This window comes from Podarcis filfolensis, assembly GCF_964270895.1.
Source record: "Podarcis filfolensis genome assembly, chromosome: 13".
Lineage (NCBI taxonomy): Eukaryota > Metazoa > Chordata > Lepidosauria > Squamata > Lacertidae > Podarcis > Podarcis filfolensis.
This window is the reverse complement of record NC_139615.1, coordinates 42,435,993-42,442,867: the sequence shown is the minus strand read 5'-3', so window position 1 is coordinate 42,442,867 and position 6,875 is coordinate 42,435,993. Positions and strand designations below refer to the sequence as shown.

At 47.8% G+C, this 6,875-nt stretch overlaps 1 pseudogene across 1 annotated transcript; it reads left to right on the top strand.

Moving 5' to 3' along the window:
* The first annotated feature begins 723 nt into the window (after positions 1-723).
* Positions 724-1,714, top strand: LOC310748672 (forkhead box protein Q1-like; annotated as a pseudogene). Its single transcript has one exon. The product of its transcript is annotated as a forkhead box protein Q1-like (transcript).
* The last annotated feature ends 5,161 nt before the right edge of the window (positions 1,715-6,875 follow it).

The following is a 6,875-nucleotide window of genomic DNA, read 5'->3' as shown; positions in this document are numbered from 1 at the left end:
TGCTCTGAGCTGGAATCTGCATCACAAGGCGGACCAGGCTTCTAAAACCTGCACTTTGATTTGTTGCGGGGCGCAAAACAGCCAATCGTGCACAAGGTGGGTGTCGCCAGGGGGCTGGCTGAACTGTATATAAAGCAGACCCTTTCTCCTGTTTCCGCAGTCTGCTCCAGAGGCCTCCATAAAGCCTTGAAACTCAATCACTGCCAGGGGTGTCTTTAGCATATGCGTCTCCGGGGTGCAGAGATCCGCCAGCACCCCCAAATTTAGTTGAGTCTGACAAGCGCCGCCATGGATCATCATCTGGGGGGGAAAGCCAGCAGAGGCTGGCTTTGCTCAACAACGCACCATTGAGGACTGCCAAGAGAAAACACTTGAAAACCAGCCGACTCCACGCACGCTAGGAGCACAACGCGTTGGTTTTGATTTCGAAAAAGGCGACTTGGGGTGTGGAAATGTTATATACTGAGTTGAATAGGATGCAAAATGCAGCAACCTGATTGACCTACAAGTGAATCCCGGAATTAGCCAATCACGTGCGGCCCATTGTGTAAATAATGTATACAAAGCAGACATTCTGGGGGAACTTCCTTTCCTCCTCACCACTATGAGCTGAATAAAGAGCATGAATAAGTAATTTCGTTGTCCCTGAGAGGGGGCAATGACAATAAAGATATTATTATTATTATTATTATTATTATTATTATTATTATTATTATTATGAAATCCACTCTCGACTCCGAGTATATTTCAGGAAACAAACCCCCTTCTTGCTCACAAACTAAGATGGGGGCAGAAAGAGACCTCGCCACTACATTCTGCCCCAATATCCTTTCTCAAAGGAATCCAGGCTTCAGAAACTTCTCCTGTAGCTCTGCTTTTTGTAGGGTTGCTAGTGTGGGAACCCCGATTTTTGCTCTCCTCCTCCAGGGAGACAGAGACATTGTTCTGAAGCCGCGAGACACATTCCATGACTCCCCCGTGGAAGAAAGGGAACTGTCGCCCCTTAGGGGAGGCCCCCCCATTGTGTAAAGGAGAGATGCACCTCAACTTTTGTTAGCATCCCCTCCCCCTGGAGATCCGAGCCTACACCGTCCCATTGCTGCGCTCGGAAGGCCCACTGATTATCCCTGAGGAAGAAGAGACCCGTGGGTGGGGGGAGCCGAGCTGGGCCCCTTCAAGGCTGGAGACGCCACCATGAAGCTGGAGATCTTCGCCCCTTGTTACGAGGACAAGCTCAGCAGCGACCAGGAAAGCAGCATGTCGCCGCTGCTGCCTGGGGACAGCGAGCTGGGCTTCAATGCGATTGTGCCGCCCTCAGTCCAGCCACGGCATCGGGGCCTCTCTATGCCAAGGCTCGGAGCATCCACCCGGCAACACAAAAACAGCACTGAGGAAGCCTTGCATTCGTCGCCCGACACCTCCCTACTTGTACATCGTGCTGATCGCCATGGCGATCCGGGACTCCGCCGGGGGGCACCTGACTGGCTGAAATCAACAACTACCTGATGGGCTGCTTCCCCTTCTTCTGTGGCACCTACACAGGCTGGCGCAATTCCATGCGCTACAACCTGTCGCTCAACAACTGCTTCGTCAAGGTACTCTGTGACCCGACCCGGCTTGGGGCAAGGACAACTACTGGATGCTCAATCCGAGCTCAAGTACACATTCGTCCCTGTCAGGAGTAAGCATGGACCAATGGTACCAAATAGTATAGGAAACAGCCCTACTAGAAAAATTAACCAATAAACTGAAACTGACACGGGGACAAACAGAAGAAGACGCCTTTACCCCAGTATGGCTCCCCTTTATCACATACACAGCCCAACAAGACAATGACAATAATCCACCAACAGCATACAAATCAATATGGCTAACCTGATCCAAAACACCCACCCACCTCACTCACACACAAAAGCAAAGATCACCACAGCCAATCACAAACATACAACCACACCCTAGGCCAACCCCAACCTCTCTCGACACCAAAGGAACACAAGCGAACAGCACAAGCAACGCTGACACCAAACCCTACATACATTAAGCATAATAGAAACATCGCCACCCAACCCCACCCCCACCCATCTTCCCTCCCTCCACCCCTTTTTTTTCTCCCCCTAATGTCTCAACAAATGAAACGGATTTGTAAAAATGTTACATGGAAAAAATACGAGAGACATTACACTTACTTCTGTAAAACAAGAAAATCTTTAATAAAATAATAATAATAATAATAATAATAATAATAATAATAATAATAATAGTACACATTCGCCGACGGTGTCTTCTGCAGGCAGAGGAAGCGCCTCAGCAGGCCTGGAGCCGTGGAACAGATAGATAGTTAAGAGCTTAAGTGGTTTCAGTGGCGGGCGCCTGCTGTCCCCCAGAATTTGGCGCCCGGGTGCCTTGCACCCCTTGCACCCCCGGGTAAAGACGGCCCTGATCACTGCCTTAGGTCTTGCTTGAATCCACCACGTTTCTTACATCAGGGTTCAGGAGGGAGCCCCTTGTGAGGGCAATAGGTCCTTCGAGGCAGGCTATATATTCTCAATGAGCGCATACAAACACATAAACCGCAGCTGCCCGAATGGCATATGCCCAAAGATGGAAAGAGGAAACTGCCCCAATGAAAAAAGACTGGTAATTAAAACGTATGGAATATGCAGAGATGGCAAAATGAACTGTCAGCTGCTTTAGGAGACATCTGTCTGAAAAGCGGGATTAAAAAAATAAAAATAAACTGTGCATTTAAAAGAATATATCCCATCCTTGAAGTGTATGGAATTAAATTTGCTCTAACCACCAGGCAACATGGAATCTCCTAGAATTTTGGCACTGTGGCTGTGCATTCCATGTTCTCAAGGACTGTTGGCCAGCAATGGAGCTTGTGACCATTTGAACTGAGGTTCCGGCATCCTCAGCATCTTGAGGTTTGTAGAGGTTGGCTGTAGTGACCTTTGCACAGTCACTACATTAGAAGATGGCGTCCAAAAGACTCCTGGAGGTAAGTGGACATTGCCATGTCCGGGCACAATCCAAAGTGTTGGTGCTGACCTTTGAAGCCCTAAACGGCCTCAGCCCAGTATACCTAAAGGAGCCTCTCCAATCCCATCGATAGCTCGGACACAGAGGTCCAGCTCCGAGGACCTTCTGGCAGTTCCCTCACTGTGAGAAGCAAAGTTGCAGGGAACCAGGCAGAGGGCCTTCTCAGTTGTGGCCAGTGGCGTAGCGTGGGTTGTCAGCACCCGGGGCAAGGCAAGTAATTTGCGCCCCCTAACCCGTGGATTTGCGCCCCCTAACCCGTGGATTTGCGCCCCCTAACCCATGGATTTGCCCTAACCCCAGATGTTGCGCCCGGTGCGGCCCGCCCCCCCTGCACCCCCCACGCTACGCCACTGGTTGTGGCACCTCCCTGTGGAACCCTCTTCCATAAAATGTCAAGGAAATAAACAACTATCTGGCCTTGAGCCCCCCTAGCTCCCCTGAAGTTGGGCATGACGGGCTACAGGGTCAGTTCCTGTATCTCTGTCCAAGAAGGTCAGCTTAGCCCCATGAAATATACTCAGAGTCGCAAAGTGATTTCATGCTCTTTATTCAGCTCATAGTGGTGAGGAGGAATGAATGTCCCCTCAAAGTATCTGCTTTATATACATTATTTACACAATGGGCTGCACATGATTGGCTAATTCCGGAATTCTACTGTAAGCCAATCAGGTTGTGGATTCACTTCTATCTGGAGCATGATTGGGTGGTTCCTGCCAACCAATCATACTGCTGCATTGTTCTAGGACCAATCAGACTGCTGCATTCTGAATCCTATTGTTCTAGGACCAATCAGACTGCTGCCGTTTGGATCCTATTCAACTCAGTACATAACACCCCAGGAGGTCATGACTTGCTGGTGGACATCTCAGGCCTCTCCTTGGGCCTTGGGAAAGGGCCTCTTCCTCTGCCTTGTTCCTCCACATCCCTTCCACTGGGTGTCTTGTATTTTGGAGTTTCCAAACCTCAGAACAGGACTTGTCTCACCTTTTTTCAAATTGGTGTCAGCTGCTTTAGGAGACATCTGTCTGAAAAGCAGGATAAAAATAATAGAAAAAGTATTAAACTAATACTTTGAATAGCAAAGAGAACCTGCACAAACGACGCTGACACAAAAACCCACAAATACATGAAGCAAAATAGAAATATTGCTGTGGCGATCACACAGGGTCCCCGGACGTTTAACGGTCTATTGATCCCTGTGCCACCACTATGCTCACTTCCCCGCTGCCACCAACCAGTTAAGGTAAAGGTAAAGGGACCCCTGACCGTTAGGTCCGGTCGTGACCTACTCTGGGGTTGCAGCGCTCATCTCGCTTTATTGGCCGAGGGAGCCAGCGTACAGCTTCCGGGTCATGTGGCCAGCATGACTAAGCTGCTTCTGGCCAACCAGAGCAGCGCACAGAAACGCCGTTTACCTTCCCGCCGGAGCGGTACCTATTTATCTACTTGCACTTTTGGGCGTGCTTTTGAACTGCTAGGTTGGCAGGAGCAGGGACCGAGCAATGGGAGCTCACCCTGTCACGGGGATTCGAATCGCCGACCTTCTGATCAGCAAGTCCTAGGCTCTGTGGTTTAACCCACAGCGCCACCAGTTACTCTGGTAAAACACTGAGTCCAGTCAGTTGTTAAAAGTGAACAAAACACGCAAGTTTATTTTACAAACATTAACAAGTTTATGGTTTCTCAGATAATATTCCCGTCAGTATCTTAACTTTAGTTTCTTTACTGGTCTATACCTTCCTAATACCTGCTGACTGATGATCTCAGCTGTTTGACTGACTCCTCTTAACAAATTCTCTCACTCTCTCACACCAGACTAGCCCAACCCACAGACTTATCTTTTCTGTCTGCCTAACTCCAGACTGTCTTCTCGACAACTCTAACTCACTAAAAACCTCTGTGCTAACACCCTAACTCTGCCCCGGGTTCCCAGTGGTTAGTCATTTTACAATCAGTTAACCCTTTCCCTATGAACCCAGTATGATGTCACACACTTAGGAAGCCAAATGCCACAATTGCCTCCCGACCCCCCCCACATGACCCCCTCCACCCCCCCTTCTCTTCCTAATTTAACCCTAATGTCTCAACAAATGAAACTGACCTTTGGAAAATGTAACTTGAAAAAAGAGACATTGCACATACCTTTGTAAACCAAGAAAACTTTAATATTTTTTAAAAAGTATTAAACTGTACATTTAAAAGAATATATACCACCCTTGAAGTGTATGGAATTAAATTTGCTCTAACCACTAGGTCACACGGAATCTCCTAGAATCTTGGCCGTGTGGCTGTGCATTCCATGTTGTCAAGGACCGTTGGCCAGCAACGGAGCTTGTGACCATTTGAACTGAGGTTCCGGCATCCTCAGCATCTTGCGGTTTGCAGAGGTTGGCTGTAGTGACCTTCGCTCAGTCACTACGTTAGAAGATGGCATCCAAAAGACTTCTGGAGGTAAGTGGACATTGCCATGTCCAGTGGACTTAACTCTAAAAGGTAAAGGGACCCCTGACCATTAGGTCTAGTCGTGGCCGACTCTGGGGTTGCGGCACTCATCTCGCTTTATTGGCCGAGGGAGCCGGCGTACAGCTTCTGGGTCATGTGGCCAGCATGACTAAGCTGCTTCTTGCGAACCAGAGCAGTGCGTGGAAATGCTGTTTACCTTCCTGCCGGAGTGGTACCTATTTATCTACTTGCAGTTTGACGTGCTTTCGAATTGCTAGGTTGGCAGGAGCAGGGACCGAACAACGGGAGCTCACCCCGTCGCGGGGATTCGAACCGCTGACCTTCCGATCGGCAAGCCCTAGGCTCTGTGGTTTAACCCACAGCGCCACCTGCGTCCCAGACTTAACTCTAGAACATAGATTAATGGTGTCACCAAATTTGGCAAAGAGCTATCCAAGGTCACAGAAAGTGTGGAGCTCTGGGCAAGTTTTTGGAAGGGAAAGGACTCTTGACTACTCGCTGTGTTTTGAACTCTTGTTGCTGTGTGAGTATGGTTTTAGCTAGTCCAATGCAGTCATTAAGAGCAGCGGTTCTTCTGCTCGTTAAGAGATTAATTAGGATTAATGCACAGACACATGCTGTTAATGATGGGACAAGATTAAGGACTGCCAAATCAAAACAGCTACAAAGTCGTACAGATTTAAATTGGAAAGATGACTTCATTCAAGTAACAAGATGGTATGTGTTGTGTGTGTGTGTGGGGGGGAGCCAATCACTTCATTATAAACCCTCGAGAATGCCAAAAACTTTGTTCTTTAAAGCAAGTGAAGAAGAAAGGAGATGGGAGTACAGATATGGATTATAATGATAAACGGGACTGTGTGAGGAAAATAATGTTTGGAATAATTATAAAAATGACTTGAAGCCTCTGCGGAGTTAATTTCTCACTTGCCCCTTGATTGGGGGGAGGAGGGACTGAACTTTGAAGACATGCCATGGCTCTGGCAGGACACCAGATCATTCTTCTATAGATAATTATAATTGCTTTGATGGGACGTGGAGGGGAGAATTTGGAGGCCTGCCAGGGTTTTGGCAGGGTGTTGGGTGACTCCCTGCTTGAAATTAAAAGTGGAATTTTACAGCTGCAATCAGAAGAGTTGAGAACAAAGACAGAGATTTCTCCAGAGGAACTTCGAGTCAACAAAGCTGTAAGGCACAAAAGAATCAGGAATAACTAATAGGAACATAATATTTGATAAAGAATTAGAGGAACAATTGATGGAAATTAAAACCTCACACAGGAAGAAGGAAGGAGAACTTCACTTGCGAATTTACAAATGATTATATGTGTTAATGCAAATTGAAGTTAATTATTGTAGCTGTGGTATAAG